Genomic DNA, 27,548 nt, shown 5'->3' with positions numbered 1-27,548 from the left:
AGTCATTGGTTTTGAAGCTGAGGTGGACAAACTTTCCATAAAGGATCAGCTGTAAACATTTCAGGCTCTATGGGCCATACAGTGTCTGTCACAACCATTCAACTTCGCATTGTAGCAGGTAAGTAGCTATCGATAATATGGAAATGAATGAGCATGGCTGTGTTCCAATAAAATTTTATTGACAAAATAGGCAGTGGCCCTGATCTAGTCCATGGGCTTCAGTTTGCTGACTCCTGTTCTAGAATGGCAATTATAGCTACCATTTTGTTTTGGAATATTTCTAGAGAGGGAGCTTATAGATTTCATTAGTTTCTCAAGTGGGCCAGTGACAGTTTCAGAATGTGTTAATAGAATCTCACTAAGAAGTGATAGCAGGCTGGATTAATAATGGAGGTTCAGACTGACCCAATTTTCTAACATTTCACATCATTGTGGTTAATACTTAGCAGGCCTCTGAGAATCCAGATATAATTCATCTTTAAGTCATTATAGATGAGTCCAAAGAGAAAACCACACTGAATTCATTCTTGGCAGAGGATTTGACATTGTGTGGGTATGTATGTGTTTTAACTCTGAAATTTTAAAAAATAAAGATAGAGAGGATTTGTCTGGAACGCTTGGGAAGAAATAAGGTAAATATCTGAACAGATGACCTGGGAGAAGCCGAGGGCGTAAAGGCTCGCCGTTGCTGTCTTCTGAAAAGAGGCAGAAACATCTGGTTATTGTAACAGTGAGGGGCTATGTGAAAGGAAGTCCTAAATCGAGATTAGAAAAACAGAATACATTTTGACATCTTAACGCAACAAGCCAGAAAAAAAAAAAAATCTGTCTTTCATAGTTGGTACTGTGGGAAAAATCACTAAATTCTGAGATTTGAGTAAGGAATCTTTTCGAGCAAAACAGTGAATTGTTTTAGAACAGATCTTGCCAAGAATATATCTTAAGAGATATAGGGAGGTAGGAAAACACCTGGAAAACCATTAAAGGACTTTAAAAATGTTACCAAAAGGAAACACTGGGAGGCCATTTACGTCACCTGAGTAAAATCACTGAGAGGAGATTTTTCTCTTAACTAGTGTTGGAGCTGAACAGGTATGGTTACTTTCAGGAGCTCGTTTCTTTTGAGTAAAACTTAAAAAAAAATTTTTTTTAATGTTGATTTTTAATTTTTTAGAGAGAGAGAGAGAAAGCACGCGTGATCAGGGGAGGGGCAGAGAGGGAGACCCAGAATCCGAAGCAGGCTCCAGGCTCCGAGCTGTCAGCACAGAGCCCGATGTGGGGCTCAATCCCACGAATCTTGAGATCGTGACCTGAGCTTAAGTCAGTTGCTTAACCGACTGAGCCACGAGGCACCCCCCTTTTGAGGAAAACTTTTTAAAAAACCAAAAGCAGACTACGTTTATAAGATGGTTTCAAATGTGGATGGTCCCAACTGGATGGAAACATTTTCTCCCCAAAACGAATAGATGGAAAGTCTATGCCTGTTGTCTCCAGAGGTCCCCGTGCTCGGCGTCCCCGAGTGTGTTTCGATCTGGCTTCCTGTCAGGCTCTGTGCTGTGGAATCGGGGGAAAGAAGGAGGAAAAGATGGAAAATACGGGAGTAGCCTCTTCCCGAACGACATGGTGCATGTTAGCAGGCCACAGTTACGCCAATCAAAACAAGTTAAACTTTTCCTTGTGTGTTGGATCCTGGGCACGAATGTTGCCTTGGATGAAGCAGATGGGATCTGGGACATGCACAGAGAGTCCAATAATGCGGAAGCGGAGCCTCTCTGGCCTTCTTCCCACTGCACTTCGGACTTGCAGGTGCCAAACTTGATCGCACGGTGCACTCGTGTACTGTTCCTGGCCGCTTCCTAGGTTAGACGCAGCTTTGGTAAAACTCAGAAAGAGCTTTGTCAGCATTGAAATCTTAGGACAGCTGAAGAACATAATCCGTAAAGCAGGTAAATGCTTTGATGTGGATTATGTCAAGCAAACAGTGTTTATATAAAAGGCCTTCACATGTAAACTAATTAGAGTCTCATAATTTGACTTCTGTTTCCCGTCGGACAGAGCTGTTTTATAATGTAAATGTAGTAAAGAATATCCATATTCTTCAAACTGGCTGACATTCTTTTCTTTTAGTAAGGATTAGATAAAGGGGCTCCTCAAAGCATTGTAGATATTTGAGAAGCTTTGAAGTTTTTATTAGCTTCGCCGGAAATCTTTGTTTCCTGCAAAGTTCACTAATGGAATATATAGTTTCTTACAGAAATCTGTTTCTTGGCTGTATATAGTAAATACGCTAGCGGTGGGGATGCTTTTGCAGGATAAAATTAATATCTAAACGGGTCCTGAGTCAACTCTTCCCACTGTAAAGCTTTTCAAGTCTGAAGGAATAATGTTATTTGGGTCAAATTAACCTTTCCTTTATCTGAATTCGCCGATCTCACTTCTTGATAGGAATATAATATAAATTTCCCGTGGAGTGGCTTGGTGGCTGCTGGATACAGAATGAATCTGCAGCAGGTCTCAACACCTTGTCTCTTGGTCAGTGGCACCATCGTGCACCCGGTTGCCCAGCCTGTCCCTTCTGATCTCCTCTCCTGTCACCACCCCATCTAGGGCTGACCCTCTCTGCCTGGCTGTCTGGCTGGAGTGGCCTCTCCTGTCAGGTTCTCTGTTTCTTCTGGTCCACCTTGCCTGTCTGCCTTCCCCTACAGCCTATTTTCCTTGGCATAACTATAGGTAATCTCTAAAACCAACTGCGCCACCCAGGCACCCCTAAAATTCACACTTTTAAAAAGTAAACGGCTATGTGTCTTGATAAGTGCATAGTCATGTAACCACCGCAAGGAAGATGTAAATCTCCATCACCCTAAAATATTTCTCGTGCTCCACTGTAATCAATCTCTCCCCTCGGTTCTGACCTCTGGCAACGACGGATCTGTTTTCTGTCCTTAGAGTTCTGCCTTTTCCAAACATCACATAAATGGAATCACACAATATATAGCTTTTTGAGTCTGGCAGCTGTCACTAAGCTTAATGCTCTTGAGATATAACCATGCTGTTGTGTGTTTTGGTAATTTGTTCCTTCATTGCTAAGTAATATGCCGTTGTGTAGATAGAGTTTGCTTATCCATTCACCAATTGAAGGGCATTTGGGTTGTGTCCAGTTTTGGGTGATTAGGAATAAAACTCCCGTATCATTCATGTACAGGCGTTTATGGGAACATTAGTTTTCATTTCCTCATGGATCGCTGCCTAAGACCAGGATGGCAGGGTCAGATGGTAAATATGTATTTAAACTTTATAAACAGACAACCAAACTGATCTCCCAAGTGGCTATGCCATTTTCTGCTCCTACCACTAAGGTGTGAGGGTTTCATGACCTGCCTTTTCATCCTCAAGCATTAGATGCCCAAATGGCTTTCTTCTTTGAAGAGAAATCTTAGGGTTTACCCTTTCCCTTTTTAGCCTCTCCATTTTGTGTTCGTTTCTTCTACTTGGACCTTTAAATTACTTTTCTTTAAAAGTCTTTCATACCTGCAATGTTGCCTGAGTTTCTTTTTTTCTTCTCTGCACACAACTCGGGGCCTTATATTCAGTAGATGCTAAGGTCACATCTGTTTGACTTGGTTGCCAGAAGGCAAATAAACCGATCTCAAGGGTAAGGACCGCCTTTAGTGGGACTTCGGTGCAAGCGTAGCAGAGTCAGAGGACATCTGCATGACAGAGGTCTGCAGGTTGAGCCCTGCCCCAAGATCTGGGGAGAGAGTTCTTTTGTCTCTCTTCTGGCAATAAGGTGTCTCCCAGGAGGTATGGGCTACAAACCGCGTTTGGACTTTCACAGTGATGAAGATCCGTTTTGCCCTAGGCAGAGAAGTCAGAAACTAATCTGTGTTATTAAAGATGTGTAGGTTTATCTTGGAGATACTGACTGTGAAGTGGGTAGAATCTTGTGAAAGGTTGTTAATCTTGCTTAAAGCTTTTATGTTATTTTTTTTTTTTAATTTTAACATTTATTTATTTATTTTTGAGAGAGAGAGAGAGAGAGAGAGAGAGAGAGAGAGAGAGAGAGAGAGAAAGCGAGCAGGGGAGGGGCAGAGAGAGAGGGAGACACAGAATCCGAAGCAGGTTCCAGGCTCTGAGCTGTCAGCACAGAGCCCAAGGCGGGGTTCGAACGCACGAACGAGACCATGACCTGAGCTGGAGTCGGCCACTTAACCGACTGAGCCACCCAGGTGCCCTGTATCAATTTATTTATATTTTAATCCTGTATAGTTAACATACATTGTTATATTGTTTTTTGGTAGACGAGAGCGAGTCAACAATTCTGTACATTATTCGGTGCTGGTCCATGAAGATAAGTGTGTTCATAACCCCCGTCACCTGTTTAACCGATCCCCCCACCCACCTCCCCTCTGGTAATGATCTCTGTAGTTAAGAGTTCTCTGTAGTTCTCTGTAGTTAAGAGTCTGTTTTTTGGTTACTCCCTCCCTCTTTTTTTTCCCTTTCTTTGTTTTGTTTCTTAAAACCCACATATGAGTGAGATCATATGGTATTTGTCTTTCTCTGACTGACTTATTTCACTTAGTGTTAAACTGTTTAGATCTATCCATGTCTCTGCATGCAAATGGCAAGTCTTCATTCTTTTTTATGACCAAGTAATATTCCAGTGTGTGTGTGTCTGTGTGTGCACCATATTGTCTTTATCCATCCATCTATCAGTGGACACTTGGGCTGCTGCCATTATGTTGGCTACTTTAAATAATGCTGCCATAAAAGTATGGGAACGTATATCTTTTCAAGGAGATGGAAGAGAAGACTAACGTATTTTTGTATTCTTTGGGTGAATACCTGCTAGTGTGATCACTGGATCATATGGTAGTTCTAATTTTGATTTTTTTTAAGGAACCCCCATACTGTTTTCCACAGGGTCTGTGCCCATTTGCATTCCCCCCAACAGAAGCACTATTACTTGAAATGCTCCTAAGTGCTGTGACTTATAAAATGTAAATCTGTGAGATGCATTACTGAGTTCATAGTAGCCTTTTGACATTGTCTTACTAACTATGCAACGGATGGCAGAGGGTGGGTACAAGAAATAATTTGAGATTAGACAGGAGCTCCTTATACTTGAACCTGTTGAGACCCACCTCTGGGACATGCACCCAGAAGACATAACTTAAGATGAGAGTAAGGAACTGAGAGTGACCAAAAGTCACCTCCTTACCTCCTTACCCATCAAGAGACCCATTACCTCCTTACCTATCGAAAGGGATGATAGGCAGAGTATACAGAGAGTGAACTCCAGCCCATAGAGCATATTTTTCTTATCAGATGCAGCTTGCTTATCAATAGGCCTTTTATTTGGTGTTTGTTGTTCACTTAAGAAAGAAAGAGCAAAGCCCAGCGTAATAACCTTAGTTTTGTGAAAATATGCACCCATGAAGTCAGTAGAGAGTAATAGAAAATGTTTGTCTTCACCAAGTGCCGCATCGCACAGATAGACTGTGAGTGTCTAGGAGCCCAAAAGGAGGGCCATGATATTGTGGCTGCTTTGAGCCTGGTGTGATCCACTGGGAAGTCCAATTGCCTCTGACAGAAGAAACCATGAGCACTTGATTCTGTGAAGGGCCTTTTTTGTTGTGGCAGCTATACAGCTAGAGTGCCTTCTGGAACTGCCAGTAAAAATATACTCAGGTGGTGGCTTTCAGACTGTTCAAGGACACTTGGAGAAAGTCATGGTGCTTTTTTTTTTTTTTTTTTAAATTTTTTTTTCAACGTTTATTTATTTTTGGGACAGAGAGAGACAGAGCATGAACGGGGGAGGGGCAGAGAGAGAGGGAGACACAGAATCGGAAACAGGCTCCAGGCTCTGAGCCATCAGCCCAGAGCCCGACGCGGGGCTCAAACTCACGGACCGCGAGATCGTGACCTGGCTGAAGTCGGACGCTCAACCGACTGCGCCACCCAGGCGCCCCAGTCATGGTGCTTTTTGAGGTACACTTGGAAATGCTGAAATATTGCATTCTGTTTTTCTGTTTCACAACTTAGCATATGATGTGTTTTGTCATTATATATGTAATTATGTACACATATGTGTATGTGTCTATACATAATATATATGTATACACACATATATTTAATCACTAAATATAAAGTTGGCTCTTCATACAGATCTTAGTTCGGGTTGTTGTAACAAGAATAACATAAACTGGATGGCTTAAATGACAGACGCTTATTTCTCACAGTTCTGGAAGCTAGCGAGTCCAAGATCAAGGTGTTAGCAGGTTCTGTTCCTAGTGAGGGGTCTCTTCCTGGTTTGCAGATGGCCACCTTGCTGTGTCCTCACATGATGGAGAGCAGAGAGAAGCAGCAAGCTCTCTCTCTCTCTCTCTCTCTCTCCCCCTCTCTCTCATAAGAGCACTAATCCCATGAGGACTCCACCTTCAGGACCTAATCACCTCCCAATGGCCCCAACTGCAAATATCATCTTGGGGATTAGAACTTCTCAAAATGTCAACTTTGGGAGACATGAACATTTGGTCCACAGTACTATATTTGGGTGCTATAAACAACATAAAGTCATATTCCCAAGTACATGTGTCTATCAAACAGCAAGCTGAATTTTTCTTCAATGTTTGCTTGCTACTTGTTTATGCATTTTGTGGTTACTACTAGGCAAGGACTAGTACAAGTGCTAGAAGGCACAAAAGATTTTGAAAAAAAAATATATATATATATGACAGAAGGTAAAATTGAGAATTCTGCCCATTAACTTAATTTTTCTACTTGTGATTTTAGATAGTACCTACATTCTTTGGATTTTGAAGCAGAACACCTCCCATGGTTTTGTAGGAGCATATTTGAAAACATAAGAGGACCTGATGCTACCTTTTGAGAACAGTAACTGTAATGGGGTATATGGGAGACCTAGCCAGTAACAGCCAAAAGCCCATCAAATGGGAAATGTGTCCCCCTAGGAAGATGACCCCAAGGACAGCAGGGTGGTGGAGCTTCTGGATCTCACCAGGGAGGAGTGAGGTGCTTATTTTAGCTCCCTCTCCTTCATGTGTCCCCGCGTCAGTTGCTATTTTGATTGTGCGCATCTTCCTGCAGCTGGTGGAGTGCTGGCTGCCAGAGCCTTCATGGGGGGAATGAGCTGCCCCATGCCCACTGGTACCTCTGTCGGTCTTTCGGCATCTATTGATTGAGCACTGGCTTCCTGCCCATGAAATACTAAGAACATACAATACAAGCTAAAAACCCACAGGCTCATTTTAGAGAGGAAAAAAAATATGAACATATGAAAGGCAGGTAACTCTTGATTAAGAGAAGTAGAATACAAATGGATAGTCACAGTCAAATTATACTTTGGAATGCATTTCATATACCATTACTTAGTGAAGACTACCAACATTTAGTTTGGGAAGAATCCAGTATTTCGGAAAACATTCACTGTTCCATAAATATGATCCTAATGTGCAAAAATATTGCAAGCATGAGTTCAGGATGACAAACTCTCCTATAAATCATTTCACAGATAAAATGGGCCCATGGTCAGTACTCTTAAAATGGTCTATTATTTGTTCTTTAACCAAGATTTCTATATGCCTTCCCCCATATTAAAACGAAACCTGGGTTGTCTTAGTGTGTCCTTGAGAACTGTCCTTTCTTCTTTCTAAAGTCATCTCAGTGGCGTCAGTGATCTTTGAAGGGAGTCCCCACCCCCCACAGTGTCCCTGGTGTCCTCTCTCCTATATCACCTTCCTACTGTTGTCATTGCTTAATTGCCTCTAACCTTGGCTCCTGCACATGACCCGTCCAGTCACTTACTAATGGTTTTTCCATCAACTTGTGTGGTCCTGGAATGAATGCTAGCAGATGACACCTGGGACACCAATATAGTAAGTATGTGTCCAAGGGGTAATGGAATGGGACTCTCCCCACACAATTACAGACCTGTGGCGATGTCTACAGGTTATTGTATACTTCCAGCTAGTGGCTACCTTCTAACAGGTGCATGGTTTTGTTGATTTGGAGGCATCTTGTTTATTTTTGTTTTACAAATGCTCAAATAATAATGATTATTTATTATTATTATTGATTCCCTGGCTAACCAAACCGTAGATAGTCAAGAATTAATTCTAGTGGTCATTTATCATTAGATAATTGGCACGAATTCAGGAGAGAGAAAACTCACTGAGGAAGAAGTGAGACAGTCAGAGAAGGGTCTCATGGAAACTGGAGGCCATCTAAGCTGAATCCTGAAAGGTATCTTGAGATTTATATGAGGAGAGGGAGGAAGTGCCCATGGCTCCTGAAAATATCTTTAAGAACCTCCTTCCCTTGCTGTAGGCAGGAAAAGAAAGATGGGTAGCCAGAGCAAAAGTGGGTCTCGTGGAAGCCTCATCCCTAGGGTCTGTAATTGGATGCCTCGTAGAGGAAGGGGAAGACCTTGCTAGATGCTCCAAACCTCGAGGCACCTGACACTGTAGTTAGTTAGGCAGTATGTGAATAAAACTCACCATAAAGGTCCTTTCACTGTGGGCACCTCCATCGGTACCTCCTGTCAAACCTAAGTCTTTTGAAACATGAAAGTATGTTTTTCTCTGGTGTATCTTCCCTCCAGATGCAGCTGGTCTAGAATTAGTCACAAAGTCATATGAGAGGTTTTGTCCAGGGGTGTGTCATCATCTGAAAGTCAGGTGAAAGTTTGTTTTTGACCCGGAAGCAATGTTTCAGAAGGTGGGAACGAGCCCCAGCAAGACGAGCTAAGACCCTGACTTGGGTGCCTCTGCGTGCTGCACATCGATGCTCTTTCCCCCAGAGCCCTGTTTCCCTCTGGAACTTTGCCGCCGTTATGCAGGTTTGACTAGTTTACTAAACTTCAGCCTGTCACTTAATTTGGACCCTTTCCTCTTTGCGGGTTTGCTCTTTTCTTTCCCCAAGTTATCTTGTGTGCATTAAAGCCGATTTATGGTTTTGTTTACCTGTCAGCAACCATATTCTGAAGTTTCTTCGCTAGTGACAGGTTGTCTCTGAGAAAGCCAGATTCCTGGAACTAGTGATGTAGGTACAGGCCTTTCAGACTCCTTCTTGGTCTTTGGGCTCATGATCTCCACTGTGTAGATTCTCTTCTTTCTTGACCCACAGTTGTAGAGTTCCAAGGGGACCCTCCTGCACACTCAACTTTGAGAAGCCCTGCTCGGGAGGACGCTTGAGGGACTTGGGCCAAGGTCAGACATGGGAGTCTGGCGGAGAATAGATCTAAGAGGGAGAGATGAGGATTTCTTCTTCTCCCTTACCTCTTGGCTTCTTTTGGTTCTCTTGGCCTTTCTCCTTTTGAATAATTTCATTCTTCATTCCTCTGTGGCCAGTACAGAAAGTGGGTCTCCTTCTCTAACGCAGGCAAATCCCTCCCCAGTTTAGTATACTGAGGAGGGCCCCGGGGGAAAGACAGGCTTACACTGGTCTAGCCCAGTTCACAAGGCTCCAGAGCTTTTTAGTAATAAACAGATTTGTGGGGGAGGAGGGAAAAGAAATATATATGTATTTTTGGCACAATAGATAGTCTACTTAAACCCAATAGTTTGTCTGTGTTTACCACAACCATATTTGTGGTTTGAAGCAAGAGGTCACAGCTGTCTGAATTTCACTGGGCCTGGGTGACAGTAATGTTTTTGTTTTTGTTTTTTCTTTGGGGGAACTTCATGTGGGTTGACTCCCCTGCATCCCCTCATCACCACAAACTGATTGCCTCATAAGTTGCCTCAGCAAGGGCTTGTGGAGAGGAACCCCGTTCTCTCTACACTAGGTAAGATAGGATCTGATGCCATGCCTCCCATATGTTTCTACAAACTAAGAACTGACGCCAGCCCTGGTCCTTTACAATGCTGGTGTGTGGTTGGCCGCTGTCCAGCTCAGGGCCTTCCGTGCTTGAGTGAACTCTTTGCTAAGATGACTTTTTCAAACGGTAATGCAAGGAAGCACGGAACAGACATCGGGAGGAGATAAGAGGAAGTGCCTCAGTTTCCCGAAACAAAGGTTTTCCGAAGCCACTAACATTCAACCACTGACCAACTAACCACTAACTATCTAACAGATCCAGGGGCTTTCCTCTTTCATCCGGGATCTCAGGCGTTGGAATGCCACGCAGGCAGTCAGCCATTTGGAGTGTAAGAAATGAACCTGTTAGCAAGTGAGTTATCTTGTATACAGATTACACACAGCTAGGAAAATCACACTGGGAAATGGACATATGCCTTCATCCTCCTCGGTTATGTTTCTAATACGAGTGGGGTTTTCCCTCGTTCCCCAGCATGTGAGGAAAAGAGCTGTTGAAGATTTTATCTGTGTGGACTTAATGGCATAGACTGAGTTCTAGCCCAGTTACTCCCTCTGGACACCCTAGACTTTATGCTAGTCTTCAACTTCTTTCTTCAGTGTCTCTCTTTGTCTAAGGAGTTGGGCCTTCGTCACTTCCTTCTGGCGATACACATCCAATTCCTTGATGAATTCCAACCCATCCTTCTCTGTGTTTTCAAGTCTCCCTTTGTTACAAGGCTTCTTTTCCAAGTCCCCTTATTTGGATCTGATGTAAATTTGTATTTGAGAAAGTGCTCATATTTATTCAAGATAATTCTTGCCTTTAGACCAAATATATAAATGTATAGAAACTGTGGAGAACCATTGCATAGAAATGACTTTATTACTGGATTTAAGATGAAAGAAAGACTTTTTTTTTTTTTATTGAGTATTTTTTCTAAGAGGTTTTAAAAGGTACTCTAACCACTGCCTGTAATTTGCTGTAGCTGATGTAGATGAATAATTGAAAGAGTAAAATCTCTTTAGGAGCAGAAAATTAATCACAGCAGTGTATCCTGTTTTGCTCATACATGTGGTTGTCTTATATTATTGGCTAATTTTTTTTCTTAGATTTCTAAGTTGAAATTTTTTTCTCCTTTTTCAGAGAAAGTCTGAGTAGATAACCTTGAGGACTCAGAGAGCTACGAAGATTTTGAAGTCATTCGACATCTGAAGCTATGATTTAAATATCAGCAGTACAGTAAGTATATAGGAAAGAAATATAATAATTTTGTGGTTAACACATCACTGGCTTTGACTGCATTCTGAAAATAGGTTAAAGTATACATCATGAAGGGTGAATTTGTTTGAATCACATTCAACAAACCAGAGCTCTGAGAAGAGTACAGCTCCCTCTGTGATAAATTACAGGACCACAAACACACAGGGGAGATGAGCCCTTCTGATAGTTGGAAAAATCTTTATATCTCCTTAGTGTCCCAGTGGGCCCTTTAGGAGCTCCAGGAAAGAAAAAGGAAAACTTAGTATTGGAGTTTTTTTTTTTTTTTGGACTGAGCTGTGGCTAGGGGAGAGCTCTCAGGTACCCTAGGTTAGACTTTTTAGATGAGAGTGGAGCTGGCACAGAAAGCGGAACACACGCATCCTTCCAGGAGCTGTGCTGTCTGGACTGCCTCTCTGGGGCCGTATTTCTCAATGTGCGTTCCGAGGAACATAGTTCCCTAGACTATTAATGCAGTGGGGACAAAGGTGGGAAGATGGGTCGGTGCTTCAATGAGTTTAGAAAACATTGAATTAAAATTAAGCAAGCTTTCTTTTTTTTTAACGTTTATTTTTGAGACAGTGAGAGACAGAGCATGAACGGGGGAAGGTCAGAGAGAAGGAGACACAGAATCTGAAACGGGCTCCAGGCTCTGAGCTGTCAGCACAAAGCCCGACGCGGGGCTCGAACTCACGGACCGCGAGATCGTGACCTGAGCCGAAGTCGGCCGCTTAACCGACCGAGCCACCCAGGCGCCCCTAAGCAAGCTTTCTTACGGAAGGGTCTCAGAAACGAATGAGCCTTGTGAATTAGTCAGTAGTACTTACCAGAGTCACGTGGAACTCGTTTCTTGTGGGGCATCCTGAGACCCGTGTCCCATTTGTTCCTTAACTAGTTAATGAACACCAGCTGTACATGGTGTTAGATGCTAAAAATACAGCAATAAATGAGATTGGCGATGCCTGCATACAGATAGCAAATAAGGTAAGAGGTAAAAGCAATTATTGATAGACATGATAGCAAATGTTTAAGAGAATGGTCTTGGGAGCGAGGCGACCTGGGTTTTTAACCTGACTCTGCCACTTATAAACTCTATAACCCAGAACAAGACCCTTAAACTCTCTTTCTATTTTCACATTTATAAAATGGTGATAAGAGCGTCTACCTAGTAAGGTTGTTGTGAAGATAAAAACAATGAATACATGCTGGCAAATACTGAACCAAGGATTATCAAAATTTGTACTTACAATACTAATGGCTGAATGCTTTGAAGTTTATGTGATAGACTGGGGAAGAGAGAGTGATAGAGATTTTTGAATAATTCAGGATGGTTCAAGAATTCCTAAATTAGAGACCTCTAAAGATGAGAAATACTGGGCTATGGAGATGGTATAGGAAGAGTATACAGAAGGAAACATAAGTGTGGAAGGGTATGTCTTATGTACAGAAGGTATTAGACAAATACCAACACCCCTTTAAGATTAAAAACAACAACAACAACAAACCAAACAACAACAACAAAGCAGGAATTGAAGGGAAGTTGTTTAACCTGAAAAGGGCATCTATGAGAAGCCCACAGCTAACTGATCACACTTAATATGAAGGACTGAAAGCTTTCCCCCTAAGATCAGGAACAAGACAGGGATGTTCACTCTCATCGCTTCTATTCAGTATTGTACTGGGAGTTCTAGCCAGGGAAGCTAGGAAAGGGTATGAAATAAAAAGCTTCTAATTTGGAAAGGAAGAAGTAAAACTATCTCTATTTGCAAATGACATGATCATGGGTATGGAATGATCTAAGGAATCCACTAAACTATCAGGAAGGTTGCAGGATACAAGATCAATATACAAAAATCAATTGTACTGGGGCGCCTGGGTGGCGCAGTCGGTTAAGCGTCCGACTTCAACCAGGTCACGATCTCACGGTCCGTGAGTTCGAGCCCCGCGTCGGGCTCTGGGCTGATGGCTCAGAGCCTGGAGCCTGTTTCCGATTCTGTGTCTCCCTCTCTCTCTGCCCCTCGCCCGTTCATGCTCTGTCTCTCTCTGTCCCAAAAATAAATAAACGTTGAAAAAAAAAATCAATTGTACTGCTATACATCTATAGTGAACAATCTGAAATAAAATTAAGAAAATATTTCCTGATCTCTCTCTCTCTCTCTCTCTCTCTCTCAATCAAAAATAAATTAACATTTAAAAAGTTAATTAAAAAAAACTTCCTCTAGGGGTGCCTAGGTGGCTCAGTCAGTTAAGCCTGAAATTTTTTTTTTAATGTTTATTATTTTTTGAGAGAGAGAGAGAGAGGGCACAGACAGAATCTGAAGCAGGCTCCAGACTCTGAGCTGTCAGCACAGAGCCCAATGTGGGGCTTGAGCCCATGAGCCATGAGATCGTAGCCTGAGCCGAAGTCAGACGTTTAACCAACAGAGCCACATAGGCACCCCAAGCCCAACTCTTGATATCAGCTCAGGTCGTGATCTCGCAGTTGTGGGATCAAGCCCCACATCGGGCTCCATGCCGAGTGTGGAGCCTGCTTGGGATTCACTCCCCCACCCCCCCACCCCCCCCCTGCTCCTCCTCTGCTTATGCTCTCTCTCTCTCTCAAACATAAATAAATAAGCTTTAAAAAAAAAGAAAATATTTCCTCTTATAATAACATGAAAAAGAAAAAATAGGAATAAGTATAATCAGAGAAATGTAAAATTTACACTCTTAAAACTACAAAACGTTGAAAAAATTAAAAAAAAATCTAAATAAATGGCAAAACATCTGATGTTCATGGATCAGAAGACTTACTATTGTTAAAATGGCAGAACTCCCTAAATTGATCTATAGATTCAGTGTAATCTGTATAAAAATCTCAGGGGATTTTTTTGCAGAAATTGACAGAGACTAAAATTCATATAGAAATTTAAGGGATCCAGAATAGCCAAAACAATCTTGAGAAAGAGGCGAATTGGAAGATTTGTCCTTTCTGATTTCAAAACTTACTATAAAGCTACAGTAATCAAGCAAGTGTGGTACTGGCTTAAGGATAGACCTATAGATTTTTGGAATAGAATTGATCAGAAATAGATGCATACATGTATGGTAAATGATTTTTGAAAAACGTGTTAACACAATTCTTTGGGAAATAGTCTCTTCAACAAATGGTGTGGGACAACCGGATATCACCATGAAAAGGAAAAAAGTTGGACCCTTACCTTACACCATATATAAAAAGTAATTCAAAGTGAATCAAAGGACTAAATGTAAAACCTAGAACTGTAACACTCTTAGAAGACCACATGGGTATTAATCTTTATGACCTTGGGCTAGGCAATGATTTTTTTGAAATGTAACACCAAAAGCACAACTGAAAAAGAAGAATAGATAACTTGGACATCAAAATTAAAAGCTTACCATCAAGAGAATGAGAAGAAAACCCACAGGATGAGAAAAAATGTTTGAAAATCCTATAATCTGATAAGGGACATATATGGACCATATACAAAGAACGCTTACCCCTCACTAATAAAAAGATAACCCAATTCAAAAATAGGCCAAGACCTGAACAGACATTTCTCCAAAGAAGATAGGCGAATGGCTAATAAGCACACGAGAAGATTCTCAACATCACTCGCTGTTAATGAGAGGCAAATCAAAACCACGATGTGATGCTACTTCATAGCCACTGTGAGAAACAGGGACAAAGGCTGATGAGGATGTGTAGAAGTTGAAACTCTCATACACTGTTGGTGGCCATGCAAAATTTTTCCAAAGCAGTTGCTTTGGAAAATAGTCTGGCGTTCTTCATTGGGTTACACGGTGTTGCCTTATGATCCAGCATATTCACTCCTAGGTATATACCAAGATAAATGAAAACGTGTGTCTATATAAAAACACAAATATTCATAGCAGTATGGTTCGTAATTGCCAAATAATGGAAACAACCCAAATGTCTGTCAACCAATAAGCAGACAAACACAATATTGCATATCCATGCGATAAGATGTTATTCGGCTATAAGAGGGAATGAAGTACTGATACATGCTATAATATGCTAAGTGAAAAAACCCAGACACAAAGACCACACTGCATAATTCCATTTATATGACAGACAAGTCTATAGCGACAGAAAGATTAACGGATGCACAGGACTGCAATGTCCAGGGGGAAACTGAGAGTGACTGCTAATGGGTACATAGTTTCTTTCTGGGGTGCTGTAGATATCTAAAACTGATTTGATAGTGGTCATACAGATCTATAAATAAACTAAGGCCATTGAATTGTACACTTTAAGCTTGGTGGATCGTATGGTATATGAATTACATATCAGTAAAGCTGATGTATATATTAAAAAAGGATATGTCTTAGAGGTATAACCATCAACACTTGGTGGTAAGTGAGATATAGGGAGTGAGGACCGGGGAGGAATTAAGAATGCCTCTCAGATTTGGGCCCTGGCAACTTCTCAGGGGAATAAAGACTGGGAGAGGAGGTTTGGTTTGGTTTTGTTTTGTTTTGTTTTGTTTTGTTTTTTGTTTTGTTTTAATGGGGAGTGCCAACTTTGAGGATCAAGGGTTTTGTTATGGACATTCTCAGTTTGAGGTACCTGGTAAATATCCAAATAGAGATGTTAGGTCGACAGTTGAATGTGAGTCTGAAACTCAGAGAAAAAAATCCTGAATGCAGGTAACATTTACATGATAGGTAAACCCATAGGAGAGGATGAGAACTCTGTGTGTGTGAGCAAAGGAGGCTCAGAATGAGATGGACTAGAGGAGGAGAGCCAACAAAGAAACCTGAGGAGGGGTCAGCCAGGGAGGAAGGAAAGTAGAGGGGTATGAGGTCACGAAGCTCGGGTGACTTCGGAAGGAGGGAGGTGTCCACAGAGCTGATGCTACTGAGAAGTCAGGAAGAGGAGGACAGAATTGGAATTGCCAAGATGGATGCTGTTGATGACCTTGGCAAGAGTAGCTGCATAGTGGAGACTCCAGAACAGTGGGTTGAAGAGGGGATGTGAAATCCTAGAGTAGAGAGAGGTAGGGCGACTGATTTTAGAAGTTTTGCTGGAACCACATTCTAGTGAAGATTGCTCTGGGATCCTTTCCTGCCCTGTTGAATCACCCAAGTGCTGGTAGGGTTTGAAGGCTATCTCTTCCCTCGGAGCCAGCAACTTTGGGTGTGAATACTGCGTCTAGGAAGCTGCCAACTTGTAGGTGGGGGTGGGGCAGGAGAGTCGCTCTAGGCTGGGGTCCAGAGAAGAGTGTCCTTCTTTGCTTTGTTTTCTGATTGGTTTTGATTTTCTTTTACTTTGTGAGAAAGCTGAGAGAAGGATTTTATTAATCATGTGCTTTTTCTTTCTTTTTTTTTCCCTTAAGTTTATTTATTTATTGTGAGAGAGAGACAGCACAAGCAGAGGAGGGGCAGAGAGGGGGGTGGGGGGGAGAGAGAGAGAATCCCAAGCAGGCTCCGTGCTGCCTGCTCAGAGCCTGACGTGGGGCTTGAACCCAGGAAACCACGAGACTGTGACCTGAGGCGAAACCAAGAGTCGAACGCTTCACTGAACTGAGCCACCCAGGAGCCCCAATAATGTGCTTTTTAGATTGAACTGTGTAAAACTCATCCTTTGAAGTCAGCATAGAGAGAAAAGGCATCCCATGCTTTTAGATGCGGTGAGGGTCTTTATAAAGCAGAGTCCTGGCTGTGGATACATGAGAGCTTTGAATCTCTTCAGACCCGAGTGAACTCAGTGCTGGGACCACCGGGACTGTGCGAGGTGGAAAGAAAAGTGATAGTTCTCTCAAAAGGCCTCCATACAAACGCTTGAGGGAGCTGTGTTTCATAAACCTCAAAAGTGCATTGACGATGCATCTTACCGTCTACATTAGCGTGTTCTTCCTCCGTGCTTCTTTACTAATTTAGATGCTATAAAAGCACTTTTTTTTTTAATTTTTTTTCAACGTTTTTTATTTATTTTTGGGACAGAGAGAGACAGAGCATGAACGGGGGAGGGGCAGAGAGAGAGGGAGATACAGAATCGGAAACAGGCTCCAGGCTCTGAGCCATCAGCCCAGAGCCCGACGCGGGGCTCGAACCCACGGACCGCGAGATCGTGACCTGGCTGAAGTCGGACGCTTAAGCGACTGCGCCACCCAGGCGCCCCTAAAAGCACTTTTTAAGATACATGTTCCTTCAGACAACAACCCCGGCTTTCCCGTCTCTTGAGAAAACAGGCTGCTACTTAGGCTGTGAAGCCCGTTTAACGCTCGGAGCAAACATGTTTTGAGCACATGACTAGAGGTCGTCCATCTTAGATGATTCCAAGGGGTGCTGTTTGTTTTTTCTTCGATAAGATGTGTGTGTGCGTGCGTGCGCCCATGCAAGCATATGTTATTAAGTCAGGTTTTTAAAGTTATATGTCAAACTTTAACATTTGAGTTTTAGCTCAAATTTCTGCCTTTTATGTGGAATATAAATGACCTATCCGAAAACAATGTATTTAAAGTCCAGTGTGTTCTAACTGGCTTGGCATGAAATTAGAAAACATCTTTGTTTTCCAAGCCCTGGTGAGAGGCTCCCTGTAAGGATTTCTTGTGTGTAGGGTTTTTTAAAAACAAATTTATGTGATGATTATTGTTGGGTTGTGTTTCACTGTATGTGTAAGGGGACACACATTGGGACATTTTGAAGGAGGAAGATTTCATTATTACCTTCATTAAAACATTCTTATTCTGAGGGGCGCCTGGGTGGCTCAGTCATTTAAGCATCTGACTTCAGCTCAGGTCATGATTTCATGGTTCGTGGGTTCAAGTCCCACGTCAGGCTTAGTGCTGACAGCTCAGAGCCTGGAGCCTGCTTCGGGTTCTGTGTCTCCCTCTCTCTCTGCCCCTCCCTCATTCGTGCTCTGGCTCTCTCTCTCTCTCTCACTAAAAAAAATTTTTTTTAATTAAACAATATAAAAAATTTAAAAAATTCTTCTTCTGAAAGAAGCATCTTAATTTGTTCTAGTGCACAAGGTTTTTCATTTATTATTATAAGAAAACGATACAGTAGTGTGTTCTACTTGGCTAGAAGTAGATTGCCGAGGAAATCACCAGCTTAGGAGAAACCCTGACTCAACAAGCCTGTCTTTTTCAGCTGCTCCCCACCCAGGTGTAGAGATTTCAGTAACTTGCAGCAACTTCCAATCGTGGGAGAATTGGAGTGGTTATCCAGGAGGAATCCTTTGAACTTCAGCCTGTAAGCTTGGCTATCGGGCCGTGCTAACAGGCGCTTTTGGGATCTTGATTTTAAAAGAGCACGAGAAAGTGGCTGCGGGAGAGGATTTGGTCTCTTCTACTCACCATTGCTTCTTGAGAGATGCCTGCTCACCATGACTGGGGGCAGACGAGGTCAGCTGACAGCGTTTTCTCATTATTTTCGGAGAATTGGACTGTATTAAGCAGGTGCTACTGACCACATTTCAGCTCATTTGTACGGAGGGGCACTGATTCCATTTTTGTGCTCAGGGTGGATCTGTGCAAGTTACTTTGTTTCTCAAAAACGTCATGTGTGTCTTGGGAGGCAGCCAGGCCTCTAATGTGGGTGCTGTGTGCTGTGTCACAAACCCCAGGCCCCGAGGCCTGAATTTTGCCTTGTCAGACCAGATGAGTGTATGAAACAAGCCACCAGCCTTTGGGAGACAAACATAAAAGCGAGGTTCGTAAATTGACGTAGACAGAGACTTTGGGCAGATTTCTTGGAGATGTGGGAATCTAGGTGACATGAAGAGAGAAGACAGAAGAAAACAGGTAAGGGACTTCTGGAATTTCTGAAATAAGCTTATTTGGTTGCATTCAGAAAGCTGGTTAGCATTTCATGGGCTGGTGAGGGCCTTCTACTCTCTTCGTGGGGTGTGTTGGGGGGCAATGATTTTTCGATGTTGGCAATGTACTCAGAGCATTTCAACTAAAAATGCCACTAAATTGGCTTTTTAAGTAAAAATACAAGTTCTTAAAGTGCTGTCCTCCTATCAAAAACTAGGAGGTATCGAGCTCTCTAAATAGGAAAAATAAGCAAAATAAAAATCCTAAAGGAATCTCTTTTTTGGCAGTTTTTTTTTTAACCCAATGTAAGATGCAGACCTTATTTAAAATAAAATTTGTCATAGAATGGGAAACAGAAGCCATGGAGGAATAGAAATATACCTTTGGTCTTCTGTTTTTACACACACACACACACACACACACACACACACACACACACACACTCCCCACCAATATGGGCATGAGAAATAGGTAGTAAATATCTTAAAGAACAATCGAGAGGTCGAGTCTAAATTGGAACGGGTCCTAAGTTTTTATTTCACTTTCATTTGGATACTTTTACTAATTCTCTTTGCCGAGTTTAGGCTTTTCAAACATTCTTTGGCCCTGGGAGGGAGTTGTATAACCATAAAACTTGGGAATCCTGGCCCTAGAATAAATGTTCCTTTAAAACCCCAAGGACAGAAAATTGAACACAGCTGTGCAAGAGAAAAAAAGAAAAAAAAAAGCCCATGATGGTTCAGGGCTGCGGGTGACCTGACCAGCATCCCCAGTGCACTGGGGCTGTGGTTTCTCGATGGTAGATGGGGAGCTTCAGTGTTCTTTTTGCAAGTTTCAGGAAAAGGCCAAGACTTTCCTTCAAAACTGTAGTTTCTCTGTTGCAGTTAGGAGAATATTCTGCTAGGTATTGCTATCCATCGCCCTGCTTGTCCTATGTACAACTGGGGTTTCTAATTAGTTTTGAGATGCCCTGATTCTGCAAGGCCCACAGTTCCTACTTCTAAGTAAGCTTCAGAGCTTAAGGAATTTACATCAGAGTCAGCGGATAGAACACCCAAGGTTTTGGGACTCCAGAGTCCCTCTCTCCTCTTCCCCTTTAGAATAAAAAGTTTAAAGTGTGGTCCTGAGAACATAGCATTGTTGTTCTTTGCTTCTCCTCCTCTGGGATGAAAACCACCATGTTGTCTCTCTGATGTTTGCCTGGTGGGTCCCACTGTTTGTTTTGTAGCCCACGAGGAGCCATGGCCGTGGACCCTAACCTCTGCACAGCCTGGGATTAATCATTTTGCTCTTTGTCAAGACCGTGTAATGATGATTCATACTTCTTCCTCTACAAGATTAGATTACTGTAATTTTCATATCCTGGACTGCTCACTAGGGATTTGAATTAATTCTTGTTGGTATAGAAAGCAGTATCGTGTTTCTGGGGAGAAAGGACTGAACTTGCCTACTTGGCCATCATCAGAAAACATTTAGGGAGGGCCTATGGGGAGCTTGACTCTGGAAGGTAATCCTAGCTTCAGGACTTAACCGAGTCAATTAGTGCACCATAAAGCCCTGCAAGCAGGGCCTGGGCGTGCCCTTGGCCCAGGTGCCGTGGATTTGCATATGTGACACCCTGCCTCAAAGATCAGAACGCAGAGAGAGTTTTGCGGAGTCCTTCCTATGCTGCAGTCAGGCCCTGCTTAATGAGGAAAAACTTGCCCAGAGAAATATTTGGGAAAGAGGTAAATGAATTCAGATTTGTGGAACAGTGTACTCTAAGCCAGCAGGAATCAGGATCACAGACCGGGGGATGGTTGGTGGTAGGACCCATGAGGGGTAAAGTAACCTCGGGGGAAAAAAAATCCTGTTTTGGCACTCTCTCTGTAAGATCTGTATTATTCTAGCCCATCAACAAATATTTATTGAGCACTTACTATGGCCTAGGCACGATTGTGGGCACTGGGGGTTAACAACAGTCTACAAAACAGACAAAAATCTCTGACTTGACGGAGCTCTTGTTCCTGGGACCACGGACCTGGGGGGTAGGAATGTGGGCTGGAGCAACAAGGAGTTAAGAGCACTTGGCTCAACTCCTAAATAAGTGCAGTCGTTTGGAGATGTGTTTGCCTGGATGTTTTCTCTCTTCCCTGTGTGTAGTGTGTGCCCTCTATCCTGCCAGTAAGGTTGCCCGCCATTTTTAGCGGGTCCTCTGAAGGGAGTTCTTCATGCATGCTAACAAAATGGGCCGCTCTGGTATAATGAGACCAGCAGATGATTTCAGGGGCCGTGCGGGGACTGTCTGCTTCAGTCTGAGCCTCTGTTGGAGGGAAGCTGAGCTGTAATCAAGTGTTCTTATCTTTGCTTCCTGTCCTACTGTGGAATAACTCAGACTCCGGGAATGCCTTGTGTTGACATACTTTCTCTCTCCTTGGATCCCCTTCCTTTTTGTTATCCGTCCCCCCCCCCCCCACCCCTTTCTTTTTTCTCTTAATCCTCTCCATTCTTCTTTGGCGACTCTGAGATGGCGCTTTGCCTCAGAATTATAGAATCTCAGTTTTTCTGGAACTGGATGGGGCCCTAGGAGTCTTAATCTAAACCAGCAACGTTTGGTCCCTGGACTGACACCAAGTGTTCAATCTGATGCAGTGAAACGAGAAATATAAGAAAATGAAGTAAATGGTTCATGAAGCTAAACTTCATTATTTGATTCCTGTACTTTCTATCATATTGCCTTGAACTTTTGAGTTTTTAATGTCTTCCACTTACCCTAGAAGTTACTCATTCTCCTGAACTCAGCCCCCCACCCCTCACCATGCTGCCCCCACAGTTGACTCCTGCCCCCTACTCCTTTCTCCCACATTCTGGTTTTCAGATGATGCCCCCCTCGATTTTGTAGCTCCTGCTCCCAAAATAAGAGTTGCAGCCTGAACCTTAGGCTGGGAAGTCACCACTCGTAACACCAGGGAGTTGTGTTTTAGGATCCCCAATTGGAGCCACAGATATGCTCTCAGCTACAACACACAGCGGTTCAGTTTTATAGGATTATTGGTGCCGTATTTCCACTTTATTACAGGTTTATCAGGCGTTTGTGGGTTGGCCAAGCGTGCAGCCATCACTTACGATGCTGGTTCTGGAGAAGAACGAGAATGAACATCTACAGTGCGAACCGCATTGAGCTGGGATGCACACACTTGTGCTTCCAGCCAAGGGTGTGTGGGGTTTTGTGGTTTGTGGAGGCTGAAGAACAGGACTGCAGAGGAAGCCTCTCAGGTGCTCCCTGTCCAGTGTGTCTCCGGGACCTGGATGGTCTCCTACATACCACGGGGTGGATGTTCACCTTTCCACTGCGCTCCTTAAGAAGGACCATGGGTACTTTGTGCTTTTCATTCAGGAGTAAGAATTGCCCGTTCCTTCTCGGTGTTTGGGATGAGCAGGAGAAACCACTTACGGTGCTAAGCTTTGTGATGTCCGCAACGACATGAAAGGGAAAAAGCCTCCTGGGTCCTCTCTGGTAGGGGAGGTGCTCCCTGCATCGCTTTAGTCTCAGGTTCCCACTTGAGAAGCAACCCTGTGATTCTGCCCTGTGATAAATTGATACAGATGCCATATCTTTAGCTATATTGTGCCCTGAACGGAGCATGTCACAATTTGTAGATCTCTGATTACTCTCAGGACTCTGAGCCTCGTGTCCAGGAAGGCGATGTGGGTCCCGCCATGTGAGAGACTGTGTCCCTGGAGCCAGGACTCCTAAGACGTGGTCCAGGCTCCCTCCTGGCAAACTCCCATTTCATTTTGACCGTGAGGCCAGCAGTTCTGTGCATGCTGAGCATTGCTCCCCTCCCTTTGCTCTTGAAGCAGCAGCCTGGGAGAGAAGAGTTGGCTTGCTCATCTGTGGTTCAAGCCAGTGACCTACACATGACCTTGGAGCTTGGAAGATGGTTATCCAAGCCAGTGAAGCTCTCTATAAACTTTGAGAGTGAGACAGAGAGACAGATACTCACTCACTGATTGGTTTAGATCATCTGGGGGAGGGAGACATGTTGGTGGAAAGACAACTGTGAACCAAAAATAATATCCCCCTTTTTGAAAATCTACCCCAAAACAAAATTATTTGTCCACAGTGCAGAAGGCCACAATCTGAGACTCATGCTGGTGTATCCATCTAGATGTTAGGAGACCGGCACATCCCATCTTCACTCATCGATGTCAAAATTCTAAGCTTCACGGAGCGTATGGATGCAAAAAATGAAATAGTTTCAGGTCTGATTCTGTTAGAGCAGAAATTAGGACAGAGTACAAATCTGGTTCCCTGGAAATGAGCAGCTTAAAAGAATGCTTCTAATGATCGTTCAGGTTCATTGCCATTTAGAAAGGGGAACCTTTCAGAAGACAGGAAGGGACGGACGGCTTTGTTGTCTTGCTTTCCCTGCACTAACAGCTCTGCCAAAGCTCTGACGTCATCCTTACTTCAGAAATAGGTGCCTCACGGAAGGGAAACTGGCAAATAAGGCACTTGTGTGAGCTGCGTCTACTTTATTTGCTGCCTGCACACTGAGAGCCCAGCTTGCTTCTCTTGGTACTCTCCAGCTTTAGAGGGGCATGCGCACCGATTAGTCAAACCTGAATCAACGAGGAGAATGTTGTCACCGAGTTGAAACGAGAAACAAAAATATGTAACTACAAGTTATTTTGCTTGTGGGTTTCAGCCTTCCTATCCCCAACATTTATTCCATGTATCGAGTGGCGGACACACTAGGTTCCAGAGATCTGGAGATGACATGGTGTCCCTGCCTTCTGGATGCTGAGTCTAGAGGTCGGAAATCGTGGACCATGTCAGGGATGGGTTCACAGGAGAAAGAAAGTCAACTGAGTCTGGCAGGATGATCAGGAGTTTTCCAGGTGAGAAGCAAGGAACAGAGGGAACACTCTGAGCACAGCGATGGTGGTCAGTGTGGCTTCTCATGGTCATCTACTGGGGGGCAGGGTGGTAGGACATATGGCTAATGAGATAGGAAAGGGGAGGGGTCACGGAAGCTAGGGACTTTGGAATTTATCCAACAGGCCGGCCAATCTCGACCTTCTGTTTTTCCTCCAGCACATGTATGCTGGAGTATATCCACATGTATCACACACCTCTTGGGTGTGGCCAGATGTGATGTTTGTAATGAAGCAAGACGTGAAAGTTCCCTGTAATCATCACACAACTATTAGCAGTACGTTCATAAATGTACATCGCCACAGATCTTGGTCTATGTGAGATAATCTCTGGGTTATCTCATGGGAATCTCACTCAATTCCCAAAGTATTTATGTGTAACTCGATTCCTTTTATCTCCTAGTGATAAATGTCTAAATGCAAGAAGAGGGTGAAAGTGATGCTTTTGCAAGGACATTTTTACATTGATTCTTCAAGAATATTTAACTTATTTTTTTTTAATGTTTATTTTTAAGAGAGAGAGAGAGTGAGCATGAGTCGGAAGGTGCATAGGGAGAGGGAGAGAGAAAATCTCAAGCAGGGTCCAAGCTGTCAGCGTGGAGCCTGAGGTGAGGCTCAATCCTCACAAACTGTGAGATTATGACCTGAGCCCAAATCAAGAGTCAGATGCTTAACAACTGATCCACCCAGATGCCCCAAGAACATTTAACTTAACAAGTTGTTGCTCCTCAACGGGAAGTCACTGGCTGCCCAGGAGAAGGGCTCCTGGGGCCAGTGAGGAGGTTTCCGCTGGGCAAGAAGTGGCCATGTTGGGGCTGGTTAGAAGGTTCTGAGCAGTGGAGAGGATGGGTTTGGGGAGGGAAGAAGAGTTTGGAGGCTCTCATGGCAGTTCTGCCCAGAAGCAGGGAAGTAGACACAGAGAGGAAGGTTAGGGGGTGAACCATAGGCTCCAGTGAGGAGGGGCTGATGGGGGCTGTCCACCAGGGAAGCAGGAGCAAGTGTTGTGTTAGGAGAGGACAAGGGCAGCATTATTTGTCTTGGGTTTCTGGTTCCTGTGAGCTACCCTGGTCTTCTGATCTCAGGGACCCCCTAAGTCCTGAATTCTGCTGCAAGTGCAGTGGGAGTAGGGGAGGGAGAAGACTCCAAGGTCAGGGAGGAAGAGGGGCAGTGAAGCCCCGAGTAAGAGTCTTCAGGCATGGGAAGGACCAGACTGTAGTGTCTAGGACATTCTTAACAAGAGGATGTTCCATGAAGGTGGAAGTGAGTAGAGAGTCCAATGACAAAGCGTCCAAGTCTATATGGCACTGGGAAGGTCCCTGGTTGGAGAAGCAGTTTCTGGAATGTGGAGGGAGCTAGAATCCAACTGCAAAATGATGGGGGGCGGGGGGGACGATGAGACTGGGGGGACAAGGGGAGCTTGGTTGTGGAAGGAAAAGAGGAGTAAGATGGGCAAGCGCTCGGAGGGGAAAGGGGGCTGAGGGAACTTTGGGGGTGAGACACACAGAAGCCAGCGTATGTTCTGGGGCTTGCGCCACTCTTCCTCCATGAAATGAAAAGAAGCTTCACATCCTGTGTGCGTTACAGGGCCTGGCTCAAAGCTCATCCTTCCTAGAAGAAAAGTCTAATGGGGCGCCTGGGTGGCGCAGTCGGTTAAGCGTCCGACTTCAGCCAGGTCACGATCTCGCGGTCCGTGAGTTCGAGCCCCGCGTCGGGCTCTGGGCTGATGGCTCGGAGCCTGGAGCCTGTTTCCGATTCTGTGTCTCCCTCTCTCTCTGCCCCTCCCCCGTTCATGCTCTGTCTCTCTCTGTCCCAAAAAAATAAACGTTAAAAAAAAAAAAATTAAAAAAAAAAAAAAGAAGAAAAGTCTAATGGAAGTTAGTTGGGCCCTCAGGAGGGACTGTTCCAGATGTTTGCAGCTAGGTGTGACGTCACAAAGTCTGAGCGGATGTCGGGCACAAAGCATTCTCCATCTGCCCTCTTGCCACTTGTGTCTTGTCTTTCTATTTTCAAGAATGAAACCTTCCAAACGGTAGAACTCTGGAGTTTGAACTTGTTTCCCATGATATTTATAGTAGCATTAAATTTTGAGATGACTCCGTCTCCTCCCTTTCTAAAGAGTTGTTTTCTTGCTGTTTCTCGAATGTATACAGATTTTGAAAATAAATCATCTTGAGCAGTGGCTTGAAAATTCTGAAAATGACGTGGTGGTATCCTGTTTTATTGTTGGAGAGGCCCTCGGTGTTAGTGGTTCCCTTTAAGTGTTCATGCAACCTGCCAAATAAACATTTAATTGGAGAGCAATGCTTTTCCTTCGCTTCTGTATCAAATATTTCACTTTGGATCAATGGACTTCCATTCTTGTAGGGAAAAAGAAACATTTCTAACCTGAATTTCTTAAGATGGCATTGATGACAGGCCAATCTATATAGATTTATTTAAATTGCAATTACAGTAAGTAGCCCACTTATATAAAGGGGATACATTGGAAGTTTTATTTGAAGTAGGTTTTTTGAAAAAAAATTTCAAAAAAATTAAAAAATAAAAAAATGTGAGGGGCGCCTGGGTGGTTCAATCAGTTAAGCATCCGACTTCGGCTCAGGTCATGATCTCACAGTTCGTGGGTTCGAGCCCCGTGTTTGGCTCCACACTGTCAGTGCGGGATCGGGATTCTGTGTCTCCCTCTCTTGCTGCCCCTCCCCCACTCGTGCTTTCTCTCCCTCCAAAGCAAATAAACTTAAAAAATGTTTAGTTCAACGTTTAATTTTGAGATGACAGATTCAAATGCAGTTTTAAAAAATAATCTAGAAAGATCCTGTATGCCTTTTATGCAGTTTTCCCTAATGGTTTCAGCAATGGAACAACCCGGATCCATAACAAGGATCTCTTTCAGGGCCCTTCCCTCACTGCCCCATTCTTAATCTCTGATAACCACTAATCTGTTCTCCATTTCTACCATGTTGTCATTTGGGGGATTCATCTAAATGGAATCATACCGCATATAACCTTTTGGGACTGGCTCTCTTTTTCACTCAGCATAATTCCCCAGCAGTTGATCCCAGTTGTTACAAGCGTCAATAGTTTGTTCCTGTTTTTTTTGTTTTGTTTTGTTTTGTTTTTTTTAATGGTTTCATATTTTCCGTTTAACTTTGCGATCCATTTTGGTTAATTTTTGTATGAAGTGTGAAAATGACATTGAGGTTCACTTTTTTTTTCTTTTTTCTTTCTTTTTTTTTTTGCCAGCGGATGTCTGGTTGTTCCAGTGCTGTTTGGTGGAGAGGCGCCTTTTGTCAAAAATCTGTTGGCTATATTTGTGTGGGTCTGTTTCTGGGTTCTCTATTCCATTACTATACTGTACAACTTAATATGGAATAGATTGGTTACTCTTTATTCTTTTTTTAAAATGTTTTATTTATTTATTTTGAGAGAGAGAGAGAGAGAGAGAGAGAGAGAGAGAGAGAGATTGAGCAGGGAAGGGGCAGAGAGAGAAGAAGGGAGAGAGAATCCCAAGCAGGCAGAGCCCGATGTGGGGCTTGAACCCACAAACTGTGAGATCATGACCTGAGCTGAGATCAAGAGTCAGACACTTAACCAACTAAGCCACCCAGGCTTCCCCAATAACTCTTTATTCTTTTTCAAGATTGTTTTAACTATTCTAACTCCTATGCTTCTGTATATGAATTTTAGAATAAGCGTACCTATATCTATCAAACATCTTGCTGGTAGGAATTCCATTAAATGTGTATATTGTTTGGGGGAGATTTGACATA

At 43.3% G+C, this 27,548-nt stretch overlaps 1 protein-coding gene across 3 annotated transcripts in view; it reads left to right on the top strand.

Annotated features, from left to right (window-relative positions):
• Window positions 1-27,548, top strand: part of SVIL (supervillin) — a 235,007-nt gene that overhangs the window by 51,733 nt on the left and 155,726 nt on the right. For all 3 annotated transcript variants that reach the window (XM_040451067.1, XM_040451064.1, XM_040451065.1), the window contains exon 2: window positions 10,961-11,056. The gene's annotated coding sequence lies outside the window, so the exon portion shown is untranslated. The remainder of the gene's footprint in view (window positions 1-10,960; window positions 11,057-27,548) is intronic.

This window comes from Herpailurus yagouaroundi, unplaced genomic scaffold, assembly GCF_014898765.1.
Source record: "Herpailurus yagouaroundi ecotype Mexico unplaced genomic scaffold, PumYag 203, whole genome shotgun sequence".
NCBI lineage: Eukaryota > Metazoa > Chordata > Mammalia > Carnivora > Felidae > Herpailurus > Herpailurus yagouaroundi.
This window is presented reverse-complemented; position numbering and strand designations above follow the sequence as displayed.